The 17967-nt window shown below is 43.9% G+C and overlaps 1 protein-coding gene across 1 annotated transcript in view; it reads left to right on the top strand.

Annotated features, from left to right (window-relative positions):
• Positions 1 to 1198: 1198 nt before the first annotated feature.
• The window catches only part of tmprss7 (transmembrane serine protease 7), a 154136-nt gene continuing 137367 nt past the window's right edge, over positions 1199 to 17967 (top strand). Inside the window, exon 1 of the transcript XR_011603281.1 lies at positions 1199 to 1211. The gene's annotated coding sequence lies outside the window, so the exon portion shown is untranslated. The remainder of the gene's footprint in view (positions 1212 to 17967) is intronic.

Raw genomic sequence — 17967 nt, forward strand, 5'->3', positions numbered from 1 at the left:
ACCGGACTCCACTCGCGGTAGGGTGGGTGGGGGTGAGGAGACAGACAACTAGGGGCCCAAGAGATGAAAGGAGCCAACAGCCTTACTGACATTTTAATCAAAAACAGTTAGCGCTGAATCAGTCTGTTTGCAGGCGGAGAGGCACGGTGGGTTTTCCGTTGGTGCCTGTTGAAAATATGCAAGGATTGAAATGCAGACCTTGCTGACATATAATTTACCTGCTGTCAGTCTGTATGGGCCTGTTTTATCATGAGTGCTTGTTATGATGTCCTCCACCCCCACCACCACCCCTGAAGCCTGACGCCACCCCTCCCTCCTTCCCTTCACATCTCCTGCCACCTGTTTCAACCTCAGCTATATGTTGAAAAGCTGCAGTACTTGGATTTTCTTTCAGTGAGGTCAGTTCTTTTCTTGAGTTGCTGTGTTATATTGAGGACAGAGGAAGAGCCAGCAGGTGCTTGAAGAACAATGGAGAGGATCTGGTGATTGTGTGGATGGGTGAATGGGTCCACACCATTCCAAGACTGGTATACGTCTGTGGTGCGCCGAGTAGGTGAAGTCTGTACGGCCTTTGACAGTTAGCATAACCAGCAGTTCTGCTGGATGTTTTGTTAAGCCTCAGCACAGAAAGCAGCGTCTACATCACCATAGTCCATACAAACACTAACAAGTCCCTAAAATCTTGGTCACCCACCATCACAGAAAGAAGAATAAAGAAGAAACTGTACTTTATTTATCACACACAACAATGCAATGCACTACATGCACACACGCCATGCTTATGTTATATGAAATTAATTCTCCGCATTTGACCCATCTTGGTCCGTGGTTCCAGACCAGGAGCAGTGGGCTGCCAGCCGACAGCGGCGCCTGGGGACCCATCCTTTTTTTGTCACCATTGGTCAGGTGGTGATCTTCTTGCATGTTTTTAGTGGGGGTTATTAAGGAGGAGACCCCGGGTGAACACGGGGAGAACATGCAAACTCCACACAGAAAGGCCGCCTTTTTCCTCGAGCAGCAGGCACCGAAGGCATGGTGGAGGACACGCCACCAGCGCCCACAGCGGGATTCGAACCGGGACCTTCTAGCTGTGAGGCGACAGTGTTACCACTTGTTCCACTGTGCCACCCACTGTGGCACTTGTGACCACACCCAACTGTGACGTCGCTTGGTACCACAGTGCTGCATCAGTGCTGCACAGGGTGCTCAGCAAAGCCATGTTGCCACCACTATATGGCAGAGCTTACTCTTTAGTCAGTCACCTGACCTCAAACCAGCCAATTGTTTCACTTGTAGAAGACCAGACTGAAGACAGAAAGCCCCCAGGACAAGTAAGAGTAAGTAAGTGGATTGCCTGACATAACCAACAGGTATATTTGCTGGTCATAAGAAGTGTCTGTGTGCCATATAGTGTCTGTAAACAAATATTAATTATGATGTCAATCTAAAGTTTCTAACTCATCTAATATATGATATTATTTCATTTTAAGCGTGCAGGACTTTAGCAATTCAAACATTGTTAGCAGTTTGTTGTTTCTCTTAGGATGACGTGTATAATTCATATCCAGTGTATGTGTGTTTTGACTCTAAATGCCACATCGCAGTATGAAATATGTATCATGACGTCTTTGTGTTGACGGAGCAGAGTCCCCTTCTGGTGTTTATGAATGCTACCTCAGTTTACCTCTGTCACATCCCATTTCTCCCTCAGGAATAGAATGTTTAGAGAATGTTATACACCACGAACCTCAAACATTAGCATTTCAGTTAAATTATTCATTTTGCACGCTTTAATCTGAATGCAGCGAACAATTTTCCACACTCAGAACTACACAACTAATTGTTAAACACACTCCACTGGGTTTTAAAGATGTTGTCACAGACTTTTCATCAAACATTAACGTGTGGTACCGATGATTTCATGCAGTTTGCTCTTAACATCTAGCTTTTAATGATGCTCTGAGAAAAAAAAAAAAAAAAAAAACGCTAAAACTAATCATAAATTACAAAATGATAATGGGCGGAGGGAGAGGGAGAAAAGGCTCTGCTCCCCGACCGGTCATAAGTTGATCATCTTAAGCTCCGAGCTGCAGGTAGGCGGTGACAGCTGCTTAATTTGGTTTTGTCACCGGGGTGACTTAATCCTGTAACGGGCCCTAGCGACAGCGGCCTCACATACGGCTGAGAGACAGAACGGCACTCTGGTTGCCCGTTTACAGATGCAGCAATAGAAACCAAGGTCACTTTAATTAACTGCCAAATTACAATTTAAACGATAATACTAATCACTCACTTTTGCTGTAGCAAGAAGCTACTGGCTGTCACGTTAATTTAGGGCTGCAGGGGAAAATGGACGTTTCCACCTCTGCCTCACAGTAGGGCCCGAGTCTGTTCTTTCATTTGCTCTGCGTGCTGCCGCTTTGCCAGATCAGGATCAGGGCGACCTAACTGTTCTTTCCTTACTTTAGTCTCCAGCATCACCTTCTCTGTCTGTTTGTGTTGATTTTCCTCTCCAAATCAATCGTTCTGCTCCTCTCCCTCGTCACTCTCTCTGATGGATTTCAGTTAGACTCCACTGATGCCTTTGTCTTTGTGCGTCCTCAGTAGTTTGGTTGCAGAGACTAAAGGGCCTCACTGCTGCAGGCTTTAACTGCTCAGTGTCTGGAAGTGATGTTAATGGCACATCCATAGAGACTTCCAAAAGTCTTTGTTTATGGCCTTGACGAAGTATATTCCAATTAATAGTTACATTTAAATAGAATTAAACACGGACAATGTCCACGTGTAAAACAGCACGAACCTGTTGGCTTTGAGCTGTAGCTCAAGGTTGTGATTGTCAATGCAGCCATGTTTTGAATTTTGGTTTTGTTGATCAAACATCAAAATATTCTCTCATTTTCGACTAACATACAGTGTAATATAAAAGTTAAATACCATACAAAGTAGAAGAACCTCTCATTTTGAGCTACAACAAACACGTTTTTCCTTATCAATTAATATGCTGAATATTTCTCAATAATTTTGTCTTTGAGATGTCAGGAAATAGTGAAAAACACCCATCCCAAAACCCCAAAAATATATTCAGTTTACGGTGATAGAGCAGTAAGAAAACCATCAATCAGTCACATTCAGAAGCTGGAATGAGTTTTTGTGTCGATTGACTAATCAATTAATTGACTCCTACTAAGCTGTACTCTCCATGACTTTGATTCCTGGAGTCTTTCCTTTGTGGTGTCCTGCAGCCTAGTTGGTTGCAGACTAGGTAAGTTCCAGACCATGGGATATTTATTCAAGCCAACCTCCGCCCCATTACGGTTACTGCCCATCTGCCACTGCTGCCACTCGGAGCCCTCCTAAAGGTTACTCATTTACATATGCGCGTCCACCGATAACAGAGCTTCAATCAATCAGCGCTTCATGATTAGTCCCATGTAAAATCCCAGCAGTTGGTTAAAACTCTGCCTGCTTGCCTCGTTGCCACCTTTCAAATGAGGTCCTGGAATGCCGCGACAGAAACTGCAAACAACTGAATGGAAAAATTCATAATTTCTCGGATAAATTATGACGGGGTGCCTGAAATTGATTTATTATTGTGATCGTTAGCCATATGGCACAGGCTGCTTCCCCCCTCCTAACATTCAAAAATGTGCGATTACAGGGCTAGGTCAGGGCAACCTTTACCATTACACAGATGAATCTCAGTCCAATCAGAAGGGAAGGGCAACAGAGAAATTTACTTGTATTTCAAAAAAACAATGGAGGATATAAATACAACTGACTCTGCCCAGTGCCCTCATTTATTTCCATCATAGCACACAATCATCCTTAGGAGACGGAATTTACCAAGTTGTAAATGAACATCAGTTGAAATGTCCATTTTTCTATGTTTAAGACTCAAAAGCTAGGACTGCAGATCATTATTGACTTAAGAAACAGCAGTTAACAAAGTAATCTCCCTTCAAGAAGTTTTATTTAGGAGCATTAAGCGCTTAAAACCAATGCAATAACTGTTTGTGGTTTTTTTTTTTTTTTGGCAACTTGAGGCAGAGGAAACAGTCTGTAAAACTGACCTTTTTATGCTTGATATGCAAATTTGTTAAGACAGTTGCATGCATATTTCACACCTATTTACACACACAGAGCAGAGTGGCATTCATTTGGGGTTGTGTTTCTCTCCATCCAATTAATGTAAGTCAGATACCGCTTTTTTAGCTCTGTTTCTGGTCTCCACCAACTGCTGAGGGAAATATTTGGTTCTTTAGCTGCTAAAGGCTCCACTGTGTCCATCAGCTCGTCGCTAAGTTTATCTGTTTTCTCATTGGTGTGGAACAGGAAGTGTTCAGAGGGTTTTTAGAGCCTTTTTGCTTCCTGCTTTGACAGCACTATTTGGGTGTTGCGAGTCATAGTCCAGAAAATTGGCTTTAAGGACTCTTTGAGTGAGATGTTATCTATTGATATAGTTTGTTTTTGGCTGTAAGAAACATTAGATTGTTCATGACTTGATGAAGCCCCAAACCAAAACTTGGAAATTCTGCTGGGGTTTTATATTTAATATAACACATTTAATGACCTTGTGTAGTTTTTTTTTTTTTTTTTTTTTTTTTTGCTAAAATTAGACTGACAACTATCTCCATGTCGCCTTTCTCACTGAGGGGATTAACGGACAACTTGACATGATAGTTTATTAATGAAATCCTTTTTGGCCTTGTTCTAGACTCTGACATCTTTTAAGAAATGTGCCCTCTTGAGTCTTTTCCCCTCCTTCACGTTGCATAAGCAATTACACCAAAAGTTGAAAGCTTTCGGAAAAAATATCCTATTTGTAATTACTTGTGGCCTGCCAACATTTACATTCTCATCTCTGTCTCATAATAATTGCCTGGTTCTTCCCATTGGCTCAAGGCGATGTTGTATTAGATTGTAATCTCCAACACTGTTTCCTGACACAAACTTGATGTGTCACCGTGATTGGCATGGAGGAGATGACATGACAGAGCTGGTTTTGGGGGACTGACAGATAGTTGGCAGGTTAAGGCTCCCCTGTTGGGTGCTGTGCTGCCTCAGGATAGTCACCTGTCAACTCAGGTGAAGGCTCGTCATAGCTGATGACTGGGAGCAGCAGAGTGGATATAATGGGATGAGCAGACTGACACAGACGTAGTGCAGGACTCCCTTTGTCTGTGGGCAAAGGAGTAGACCTTGCTTCAGTCAAACGTGCCGCCAGGCTGAATTAAGAGCATAAAGAGTTTTAGCACTGTGGGTGATGTGCTGGCATTTATGTCCCGAGCACACACATCGATCCAAGTAATGTCCTGTCTTATGATATCAAGCGTTTATAGTCTGTCGATCATTTAATGGTTACTGAATAACCATGCAGTTATTTAGTTGGTTGCATTGATTTGAGTGATAATAACAAGATTAGAGTAACTGCTCTGGATATATGGATGATTGGTTAACTGCCTTATATAATCCTGCCGTTAAATTACTTGTGTTTTTTTGGCCGTTCAGTTGTTGCATCCTCTGAAACAACTTAACATAGAGCACATGATTGTCCAAGACTCTCAGAAAACTGACTGCTTTAAAGGTGATGAGACTTCATAGTGCGCGTGTCTCTCCAGCGCATCAATTGGCAAAATAAAGGTATGTGTTTGTCCATATACGTGCATGTCTGTGAATTTTGGGAGTCAGGGTCTGGGGGGCGTCCGTGTGCGTGTCGACCCAATCACTGTTGCCGTTTTTGTTGAGTTTCTTCAAAAGACCGTCCTGCCAAGCACAGAGGGAGCATGTGTCCATCAAAGTCAGGCTGATATGAGGCGTGAGGGCTGAGGCCTGCTCGCGAGATGGAAGGGTGGGACTGACTCATACAGAAGCTCAGGAATCGGCGTGTCACTCTCAGCACAGCACATTGCCACTGTGCATCAACACACGCTGACTCTACGGAGAAACTTCTGGATCACATTCAAATACAATATGTAGCAGTATCAAGTGATGAGCGGGAAAAATGTAAAGAACAATATGCGGTGTCACTGTTTATTCAGAGAGCATTGTCACATGCGGATGTACTCAGGTTGATGCAGCTAAGACCACAATAAACTGACCTTTGTGCATCTTCTCTGCTTTGATGATTTTCTCTTTAAATGGTATGTTAGTGTTGGAGGTAAGGCAGAAAAAACATTAGTTAAGATGCAAAAGATAGTATTAATTAATGTGATACAATATGATAATGATTGATCAATTGCTAAAATCCTGCATGTAAAAATGTCAGTTTGCATGCTCAGAGCAAGGTGACGTACTATAAAGTACAAGCAAAAAGTCTGTGTATAGAGGGGATAAAGGTAGATGGATGGGTAAAATGCACCAAAGAGACCAAGGTTCAGGACCATTTTGACTTAACTTATGTACGTTAGCCTAAACTTCACCAAACTGCGACTGTTTCACAATGTCAACCACGAGTTAGAAAGACTTTGTGGCATGTGTTTCATACGCTGAAGGGTACCTTCTGCGTCTGTTTGGGATGCAGAAGGCCCGACCTGGGAATGAGAACGGGTTGATGTTTTTTGATGATAACCATCAGAGGAATTCTGACATTTTTCTATTGCATGCACACATACTGCGCACACATACACCCACACACCAGCTGGTGCTCACCTGTCTGCTGTCCAGCCGTTCTGTAGTTGCAGGTTTCTACATCCCCCTGTCAAATCCTGTGCTCAGTCCCAGGGGCCCTGAGCGTCCATCAGTAAGGCCTGTCAGTTATGAGGTCCGATCTGTATTCATAACTTCTGTCAAAGCAGCGCCTTTCACTCTGTCCTCCCAGCCTCTGAAGAGCTGCGGCGCTCAGTAACCTGGACATAATCTCTCTAACCTGCTCAGATCATGCGGCGTCGTGGCCAGATACAGCGGTATACCCTTTGAGTGTTGCTGCTTGACCTAAACGTTGTCAGGCAACCTCAAAGGCCCTGAGTCACGCTACCCCTTAAGCTGTGGACCTGACCGTGGACCCTCCCTCACCTGATCCATTCAACTTATGAATTATGGATTGTTTCGCTATGAAAGGTAGAGCTTGAAAGGGTGTAATGTTAAAAAAGAAAAAAAGTGGGCAACATTATGATAATAATGTGATGATAGTGATTTTTAGAGTTGTTTTTCCTGGTGCTCGAGGAGCTTTTTCAAGCATTTTGTCTTTGCAGCTCCTGGTGGAACAATAATATATGCAGTAGTAACTAAATACAGCAGTAATCAAAGGTAATTGTGTGGTAATTACAGCGGAGTCCCTGGACCACTATATGAGAAGCTTGTTTTCATCTTGTGTCTGTAATCACACATTGCTGCAGGTGATTTTTCAGTTCCCCTCTGTTCAGGGGTGAGCTTCAAACAGGACATCTGCATTGTAAAAACTGAGATATGCATTTGTCTTTGTGGGGGAGATGTGTGTTTTTCTAATGTCAGCAGCAGCCTCTTGGTGCATTTGGCTAAACCTTGCCACAGGAAGGCTGATTCCCAGTAAGTGCACATGAAGGTGCTGCCCACATTTTACCTTTCCCTCTGAGGGGTGGATTTAATCAGTGTGCAGTCAAGAAGACCACTCGTTAATTAATGAGACCTCCTCCATGAGAGATCGGCGTTCAGCACGCCCAGGCCTTCCACGTTCACATCTTCAAAACAAAACAGTGGCCAACAGTGGTCGCCTCAAGGCTGTGCTGAGTATTTATTTGGTGTTTTATTTAGCATGTGCATTTTTTTTTCTTCCTGATCGCAGGCCCAACTGGGGACATCTTAATTCTCTAAATGACTTTTTAAGTAGTGCCTCTGCTCTGCACGACCCCGCTGAGTGACAGGCCATTCTAATCCTTTTCACAAGGGGAAACAGCCTTTATTGCAGCCTCTGGTCAGTTTGTTTTGTCCCAGACCACAACATACGGCATTTAACACTCTCATAATTAAGTAGCCGAAGCCAAAGTGCTCTGCCCAATCTGAGGCCGACGGCTGGCGCTGATTGACAGATGAGTAGAGAGACAGTCGAGGTCCTGCTAACATTGGCAACTGTCTTTTTTAATGTACACATAAAAAAAATACAAGCACTTTGAACAGACCTGAAAACAGAGAGGTTGGATTAAATAGAAATAGCCCTGAATTATATGTTATTTTTCATGTCAACAGGTCAGTTTTTGGTAAGCACAGCAAAATTAATGTATTTGATGGCGATAAGCACTCAGACAATAATTACATGCAATATTGGGTAGTCTTGACAGTGTCCCTGCTTGCCGTTTATCCTAGTCTTTTCTAGCCAACTGGGTGAAGGATACTCTGCCTGTTTCCCCACCCAAACTCTAGGTCCCATCTGCTCGCAGAAAGGCACAACATTTGTCAAAGTAGACTGGATAATGGCTTTGGCATCCTTATTATAATCTCAGCATAATCTTCATTTGTCCACTTTTGGCATCGGGACACTTCTGGGTTTGGGAAATCGGTCAGGACTCTTAAGTGTCCTCGTTTCGTTTTCATTAGCTCAAATCTAGGCATGAAAGCTCATTTAATTCCAATTTAAAACATGATGGTTCTGTGTTTTTCAGAGGCTCGCCGAGCGCTGAGGTTGTTTTCCATCCTACTGTGATTAGCCCGAATAAAACTCCCCAAATTAAAACAGTCGTAGAAATAAAGCCTCATCAATCCGTGAGTCTGATTATGCTTAATTTCACGATGGTGTGTCCTGACCGAGGATTCTTTCTGACACATTTTAGGCTACCTCTTGCTGCTAACTGCAGCGGTTGTAAAGCCATGTGGAAAATTTCCTGCTATCAGTGAATAATTGTAACAGTGGAAATGGTAGAACACAAGCTCAACAGACTTCTTTTTCTACTGGATGCATGTAAGGACAATAGAGGGACAAACTTAATGCCGTTTCTCTCCATTCTCCATTAAGGTTGTGGCTCTCAGTTGACTATTGCTCCCCCTGTATGTGGGTCACAGACAGTGTTCCCAGCTGTGCAACCCAGTCAGCTGTGCCTTTTGCCATGCCCGCCAACATCTGCTCCACAAAAACAATATCCAGCTTTTAGCACTCAAATGGAGGTTACACCATATGCCAGCAAGCCACTTAGTTTCTGCCAGGGGAGCTGGGGCCTGGCCGCACTCGACGAGGTAACAATGAAGGAGAGCAGCGCTGGGATGTGAAGGAGAGCTCATCTTCCTCTCTTCTCTTTTTATTCTCTTTTATTCGTTCCTAACCTGTACTTCTCGTCTTCCTTCTTACCTCAGTCTCTTAATTTTATCTCCTCTTCCTTTTTTCCTTTTGTGTGAACCCCTCTCTCTCTCTCGTACCGTTTCCTCTGCAGCTCCTCACTCAGGCCATCAACGTGTGCCAGTGTGCATCTGCTCAAGGTGCTTTGGCAGCATCACCTTTTGAATATTAATGCACCACCTAAACAACAGTTTTCCTGCAAGGTCTGCCACAAGGTCTGGTGAAGTGCGTGTGTTTGTGGGTGCATACACACTAATGCTTGAGAATCATTTTGTTGTAACACTGATGACTGTTTAGAGTACACATTGCAGATGGTGGTGTGTGTGTGTGTGTGTGTGGGGGGGGGGGGGGGGGGGGGGGCATTTTTAACAAGACTACATGATTTCCAATTCTTTCTTAACTTTTCCCTTTTTAGAAAACTGGAAGATGGATTGAATGAAAAGCAATTTAGCCATTTAAGACCAATTAAGAGTGCAGATCTGGATGGTATGGGCTGAAGTGCTGCTCACTATGCTGAGAGGTGATAATGGATTTTTAATTAAATATGGGAACCAAAGGTCCCAAAATGGAGCTTACAGCTAACCAAGCAGTAGCCATTTGGTGACTGTACAGACAAGGTCCATTATTGTCTCTTTGGCCTTGAGTCTCTTCACTTCCTGCTTTGCTCTGAGGTCCAGCCGCCGTCCAATCCCTCACCGCGAAGACATCAGCTTCTTTTTAATCAGCAAAAGTGTGCAGTGGAAAACAAAGAGGATGTGGAGGATGATGGTGTGAAAAAATTACTGTGAAGGTGTAGCTTTGACTTGACAGTCAGTTTCTATTTTCACACCTGCTGATTTATTTTTTACTTTTATCATAAAACGTATATCAGCTCAGTGGAACAATGTGGTTTTTTTTTTTTCTTTTTTTACTAAAGCAAACAAAACGCAGATGTTTTCACACACAAACTGACACTTTAGCATATTGTGCCAGTGATTATCTTATTCATCCCGTGCAAGCTCTTGTCCTTGTTCAGTCTTGAGGGGGGCAGAGGGGAGGGGGAGACAGACAGAGCCACGCGCTCGGGGGGGTGGATCCACCGAGAAGCTCTGGGACGGCAGGTCGGGGCTGCCTTCTGCAGGTCATGGTTTCACTTGTGGGTATTAATTTGGGAGGGACCAGCACACGGCAGCTGTGTGTGTGTGTGTGTGTGTGTGTGTGTGTGTGTGTGTGTGTGTGTGTGTGTGTGTGTGTGTGTGTGTGTGTGTGTGTGTGTGTGTGTGTGTGTGTGTGTGTGTGTGTGTGTGTGTGTGTGTGTGTGTGTGTGTGTGTGTGTGTGTGTGTGTGTGTGTGTGTGTGTGTGTGTGTGTGTGTGTGTGTGATGGCCATGGTGCGAGCTGTTAGAGGAGCTGGTGAGCAGTGAGAAATCACCTTGACAGGGCCTGTACTGTATATCATACTCGGAGCTGCTGCCATTCATGAATGCTGATCAGAGTCCACTGGGGGTTTAATTACTTTCTGCTTAGATGCTGTCGTTGTTTGTGGTTGGAATCTCACAGGAGCAGTTTGTACAGTCCTCTAAAAAGATGGAAGATGTATCTTTCTTCTTGGCTAGAAAATAATTTTTGACTATTATCTAGTTACCAGCTGGTTGAGCTTAGAATTATAACAACACGAGTAAGAATCTAACCAAAAGGCTATGCTGGCAATGAAAATGTATTTTTACTGTGGAAAGATAATTTTGTTTGTAACATAGCAACATACTGTGACTTATTTTCCAAGTTGTTTATACCCACCTCTAGCTTGTATTTATTCAATCCGATTGCTATTTTTTGTCCAAATTCACACATTTGTCACATTTATTTGATCAAGTCACATCCGTCTCAGAGTCACTGCTTGTGTCGTAGAAATGCCGGCGCTTTTGGCAACGGCAGCAGATTTCTGTCAGCGTCTATCTTTGAACACCTCCCACATCATGTTCCGAGGAAGTGATTCCTATCTGCTGCCAAAGGGGTGCAGTCCAACAACAAATGGCACTGGATAGGGGGCTGGAGCGGGATGGGGAGGGGTCTCTCATCCACCGACTGTGCACTCACCACAAGTAATAACACCAATCTTGAAGTCCTCTTTGCTTTGGGGAGATGTAATAACTTGGAGCAGTGATGAGGAGTCATTGTGGTGCCATACTGACTGTATGCACTTCCTTGGACAGTCAGAGGAGGGCAGTGCTTAAGTGGAAACAAAGCAGAAGCTGTCAGGATACAATCAGCTTCATGCTGTGTGTGTGTGTCTGCGAAGGTGTCGTGTGCATCCTTGTTTATATTCTGTGAGCCGTGTGGGTCTCACAGGTCAATAAGAATGTGTGGTCTGCTATTATCTGCAGTGTGTAACATGCTGTTGGGTGTCTCTATTGTGCTATACATTACAATAAGTAACACAGACAAACTAGCACAGAAATTATGCTAATGATGACAGTGATTATGTTAATTTGACTTTACCAGTCCAGCACAATGACGCTGAGCCTACATGATTATTAATAGGATCACAACGTGTTAGATCACATAATAGTTAAGATATGCTTGCGGTCTTTATATGAAATGTATGTGGCAAAAAACTACACGGCAAAATCAGGAATACTCATTTATTGCTTTATTAATGTTTCAGTATGACTAAAAGTCAAGTTGTGTAGCAGCCTAGTTGTTCCAGTTCACAAATATATTGAAATAGATTGATGACAATTCCTTCTTTTCTTTAAAATGTCACCTCAAGGTTAGACTTAGAGTCCCTGTAGCAAAGCAAATTTTACCTCTGATTAAATTAGAGCTTGATGTCTCGGTCACATTAAAGGTGAGAGCTAAGTGGCTTTTATCTCTGCTCCGGCTGTGACTTCTCTTAGAGACAACTTTTTGAGGCCATCGCATGACTGCTCTGAACGAGAGTGAGACCTCAGCAAATGCGTTCAGCCAGCAACCACATCTGGGTGTGATGCATCACGAAGACCTGTCAAAAAACTTTGATCCTGATCAGCATGAGAAGTGTAGACAAGGATGTAATATTGAACGTCCAGATGGTTTCCGAGCAGAGACAGACGTGCGGTGGCTTGGCGTTATCTTTAATTCATATCTGCTCAGCCGTTCTCCCTGCATTGTTAGGCCCTGTCTCTGGGCGCTGGAAGATGTGCAACTAATTTAATATGGGGGAACAAACAAACTAAGTTTAGTCAGTGTCACTTTGGCTGGCACTCCAGCTAATCTGTGTGAACATTATTGTGTATGATATAGTGCAACACAGTGAATGCTTTCTCTTACAATTGGAAATGACTTTTTGGGGTGTGTTGCCAAGAGCTTGATGATGATGCTCAGAAGCCCAGTATGGTTCATGCCTCACTGCTTCAAAGCAACCGCTAAGCTCTTTTTAATGATATGACATACACCATTATTGTGGTTGACTTAGTCTCATATACCTGAATATGCCTTATTTGCTTTACTTCTTGCTTATTTAAACAAAGAATAAAGTGGTTAAAATGAAAACTACCTGCCTTTTGATTTGTCCTGTCTGACTGTGACAGGCCCTCCCCTGTTGGGCCTGAAATGTACATCAACAGCAGCTGTCAGTCCATAGATTTTATAACTTTAAACAAAAGGCTCCAGGGCTTCGAAACAGAGCTTTACGTGCCGAGGACAGTGATGCCATGGGCGGAAGAGATGAGTGCCACTTTTCCCTGGGCCACAGTTTAACCATATGGGGCTGAGAGAGCAGAGGTGATAAAAGATTTAGAGGGTTGGACACACTCATCTGCTATCAATTATAGTGCAGATGTGCCTGTATGTGTGTGGCACTTTGATTGACATGATGTGCAGATGCATGCAGACATGCATTCCAGGATGTGTGTTTGTAATACACCTCATAATTGGGTTGTTATTAATTTTATCAGGGAAGTATGTCGATACACTGTATCTTTATTTGATTCGTTGTCAGTGAGGTTTACAATTGCGATGCCAATATTGATCAGATGTTGAGATGATGAACTTTCTCTCCTTGGAGGATGGTTGGCTTCCAAAATTCAATGCATCTGCTTTTCAGAAGCAAACTGACAAATGTATGTTAATGTGTTGGCAGCATTTAAAAAGTGAAATGAGGCAGCCCATCTTTTCAGATCAGTCATGTGTCACAAAGCCAGAGCCTCGGCTCTTTCCTCTCTCCTCCACGGGGCCGGGATGACCTCAATAATTAAGTGACAATTTTAAAATGCATTTCTAATTTTCTACCAGACTGAAAAGCTTTATTATGGAATAGCCGACAAAAACCCTCCCCTTGAATGGGGGTGACTCCTGGGCTTCCACTAAACTGGTCATGAATGCACAAACCATCTGTTTTTCTGGCCGTTTGTCAGTGTGAGCGTGGCGGAGGCAGCTGTCGGAGTGGCCCCGGTTTGAATGATGGAGCACACAACCTTTGTTTTGCTCTGCAGTGGCTTTGTGAGCTCTGGCTCGTCCCGCTCATGCTGCCCTGCACTGGAATAAGGCGGGAGATGGTTTCTGTTGTCGGCCCACCAGTCACCACCAAGTTGCCAGAAAGGCCGAGTCAGAGAGGCGAGAGATAGACTTGGAGAGAGCTTGAGAAAATGAAATGAACGAAGAGAATGAATGAGAGGGGAAGAAAATGAGGGGATGGACAGAAGGCATGTGGTGAGAGAGTTAAAGAGAAGGGAAGGTGTATGGCTGGTGAGTGCATTGTGTTGGTGAATGAGGATCTGGGGCATTGTGTGCCGGCCAATCTGTAGCTCAGTGGGTGAGGTTGTCAGGAGCCAGAGCCAAGGATGAGGGCCAGAGGGCCAGGAGAGAAAGGTGAGAGCAGCCAGCAGGGCTGAGGAGAGTGGAAGCATGAGGAAAAAAGAACGAGAGCAAACAAAGGAGTGGAAAAATGTTGATTTATTTAGGTTTCGTGGCAATGATGCCTTGAGTTTCTGTGATAAGAAAGTTGTGGCAAAGTAGTGCTGAAGGTCTTTAAAGGGGATGGTTGTTGTATGGGCCAGTTTTTAAAGCGGCCTTGAGGTTTATTGCCTATTTAAACAAAATTTCCTTCCCACAGTACGCTTTTTGTATTTCCAAATTAAAGGCCAGCACTGGGTAAGCGCAGCATATTGGTGGATTATTTCTTATCATGCACCGTGTACTCCTGCTCACTCCACTTTATTTATCTCTTGTCTTATTTATTACAGTGATTCTCTTAGACAATTTTACCCCCTGTGCCCTTATAGGAATTAACTGTGTGGGTCACACTGGCCAACGTGACCTAATTGCCTGGCTGATGCACTTGACCGGAACAGAGAGGCTGTGATTTTTTTAGGATACAGGGTCAACTGTACGTGTGTGTGTGTGTGTGTGTTTGGGGGGAGTAGAGGATATGCAGAGTGCGTGTCCTATATCACCTGACACTACACCAACATATGTCAGCAATACCATAATACCATTATCATAAAGGTTTTGTGTAGAAGCATCAGTCACATGCATTGAGCTTGCGTTTTTTTTTTCTTTTTTTTTTAAAGAAATTAATGATATTCCACCAGACTTGTGAAACTCGTGAGTTAATGACAGAAGTTGCCTGAAGGCTCCAAAGAAAGTTTTGGCCAGCTCTTTCTTCAGCGTGGTTTTCCAGCTGAATGGAAGAGGAGCTGAAAGGGTCGGTTCTTTGTGCCACAATGCAAAGCTTATTTCACATGATTTGCTGTTTAGTCACAGACTTATTGTGTCTGTCTGAAAGTGTCGTTTCTTGCTGTGAGAGGTTTAATGAAGTGGCGTGCTTTATACTTTGCAGTTTATTATTATTTGTAGAACTCGGTGAGATCAGTAACAGCAGATGGTAAGTAAGATGATAAGATAGTCAGGAAGTTTTTGGTTGGATGGCAAACAGCTCAGTGCTTATGGTTTTCTGGGCTTTAGATGTAACATTTTGGCAAACACTATGCTGATATGATTGTAAGGGAAGCCCTATGTGTTGAAATTCCTTCACTTTTAAGCTGTATGTTACGTTTCAGTCGCTCGTGTGTATGCAAATATAATTAACAACGTGCCTGTTATTGTTCTTATTGCGTCCCAATCCCTTGTAATGGCCCAGTGATGGAGGCTGTGGGCTGGTAGAGCTTATGGTGGTAAAGCAGAGCTTAGCAGAAAGCAGTTGTGTTCTCTCACACGGCAGTCTGAGCATGGCGTTTTCCTGTAGCCCCGGGCCAGGCAGGCACCCAGCGCTAGCACTGCCCATGCCCGGCCCCTCCCCATCTGTGTGTCACGAGTCAGATCTCGTTAGGGATGACGGCTCTCTGATGTGGACAAATTGTCACTAAGGGGGGACCTGGAGACTGAGAGACACAGCTTTGGCTACTTCGAGGGGAGAACGTGTGGGGGGAAATGCATGTCCAGAGGAAGCCCCCAAAGACAGTAGAGGGGTAATTCTGCAGCCTGCTACTCGCTTTGAGGTGTGGAGTATCTCTGGGGTTTTATCCTGCTCGTCTGCGGTCTCATGTGTAGCTTACTGCATGTGTGGGTGCTCGTAGCGGCCAGGAGGTCTTCTTAGGTATCGACGTCCCCATATCACCACTGTGATGGGTCTCTGCCCTTTGCAACGACACTGAAAATCAGTCGCTTGAAAATCAAAACATACCCCTTTTATATAACGGGGCCACTCCAGCAAACAAAGTAACCCCTTCTCTCTTTCAAAATAGATGCTTGAATTGCATCAGGTGCAGGTTCTCAGTTCAATTGTGTGGATGGAAAGCTCCAATAGACTGCCAAGCACTCATTCATGATCTCACACTTTTGTCTGTTAACCTCGCAGGCCCACAATAGGCAGTGTGGTGACAGAATGGCCCCTCTTTTAATGGTTAACGGGCCAAGGGAGGCCAAGCATCAACACCAGGCTTTGAGAGTCGCCTGGAGAAGCATATGGAGCTCTAAATAAAATTCAGATCAAGCACAATGATAGCTGTGGTCTGCTTTGTGTTGGGGCGGCGTGGTGAAAAAAAGGGGGTGGAGTGGAAAGTTAGATCCCCATAATAAGATCATGAAGCATGAGCGAATGAATGTATGGCTCTGTAATGCGGCATGCTTTTTCAGTCTAGGGGAAAATTGCGGCAGCAGTGTTATTGTCGGGGACAAACTCTTCAAACTCTGCCCTTTATTACTCTTCAGCAGTTGGCTTCAATGAAGCCTCATCATCTGCCCAGAGTTCTGCTCCTAATCAATGACACTGACAGTTGACAGATTTTCCAGGCTCGCAGTCTTTGTCAGAGGCTGATGACCTGAAAGAGCTTGGGTGGTAGGGCAATGAATAAGATGTTTAAAGCTAATAAATAAACCCTCCAAAAGCTGGTGTGTGAGTGTGTGCATGTGCCTGTGCATGGCAGAAAGAGGGGTGTGGGGAGGGGGGATTTTTCTCTTTTCCTTTTTTCCACCCTCTTTTTTCACACTTGCAGAATCTGCGGCCTTTGAAGGACTTGTGAAGCCGAAGGCGTCCCGTTGCTCAATCAAACAGATTAAGTCAGTCAGACAAGCAGCGATCTGTCCCATTCAATAAAGTTACTTTTGTCATGCTGGATCTCAGAGGGCTTCATACATGCATAACACCAGGCTTGGACATGTCACTGTTTTATCACACTGTGATCAGGCTTTCACTGGGTTTTACTTCACTATTTTTCCCAGGTTTTTGAATTGTGTGATTTTTTTTGCACTTATTAGTGTAAAATATTCATGTTTTGTGATAAACGGTAGATCATTATTTTTAGATATTTTCAGACACTGCTCATCAACATCAAAAATACAGTTAAACTGAAAATCAACCTTGTAATGTTTCTTAATCCCCTGATCTGTGGAATAAAAGGTGAATATGTAGTATTTCTAAGGCACGGGCGACCCAGTAATGAGGACATCTGTTTTCATATGGTCCTTGACACGTAGCACCAGAAATTTGATGTCATCCTGTCCAAACTGGTACATGGCTGGCAGACAGCATGGCATCCTGTGATTGGTTCTGACAAGCCAGTGACAGCTCTGGAGGTGAGGAGGGTGCATGACAAAGGGCAAGCAGAGGATGAGGGGGAACGGCGTCAGGCTATAGGTCTGTTCGTCTGTTTGCCTGTCTGTCTGTCTGCCTGCCTGTCTGTCTGCCTCCTTTTCCCATAAACGCCATCACCCCCTCGTAGCACGCTCCCATCAGCACTCACCCTCCGTCCACCCTCATAATCAACCAATTAAGAGCTAGATATGACTTCCTTGTTTCAAGTTGTCTTCTTTATTATTTAACTCAATTTTATTAGTATGTGGAGCATGGTATGTTTTGAGGCAGATGTAATTAGATGTGTTATCAGGGATTGTGGTTTATGGCCAATATTGTATGTAGATCTCTGATTTAAAGATGGCCTCCTGCCATTATGAAAATCAGGAGCCGCTATGCTTTTGCACACAGCTGAGCTCTGTGGGGGCCAGCGGAGCCTCCTTGACATTGAGCGTACAGCAGATTTTTTTGGCAGTGATATCCCTTTATCATTTTCTCCTCTCGCCGACATAAAAAGGGTTTCCTCTGTTTTATAGAAGCATCATTTATTAGAGCTGCTAATGAAAAAAGGCCCCCGTTTAACACACTGACATTTTATTGTAGGGCATGATGACTACATCAGTAGTTTGTGTCTGTGTTGGGCTTGCAAGGCAAATTGGATTGCTGTTTTCTCCTCATGTGGCCAGTCTCCAGTGTGA

Source organism: Chaetodon trifascialis, chromosome 18 (genome assembly GCF_039877785.1).
Source record: "Chaetodon trifascialis isolate fChaTrf1 chromosome 18, fChaTrf1.hap1, whole genome shotgun sequence".
NCBI classification, from domain to species: Eukaryota; Metazoa; Chordata; class Actinopteri; order Chaetodontiformes; family Chaetodontidae; genus Chaetodon; species Chaetodon trifascialis.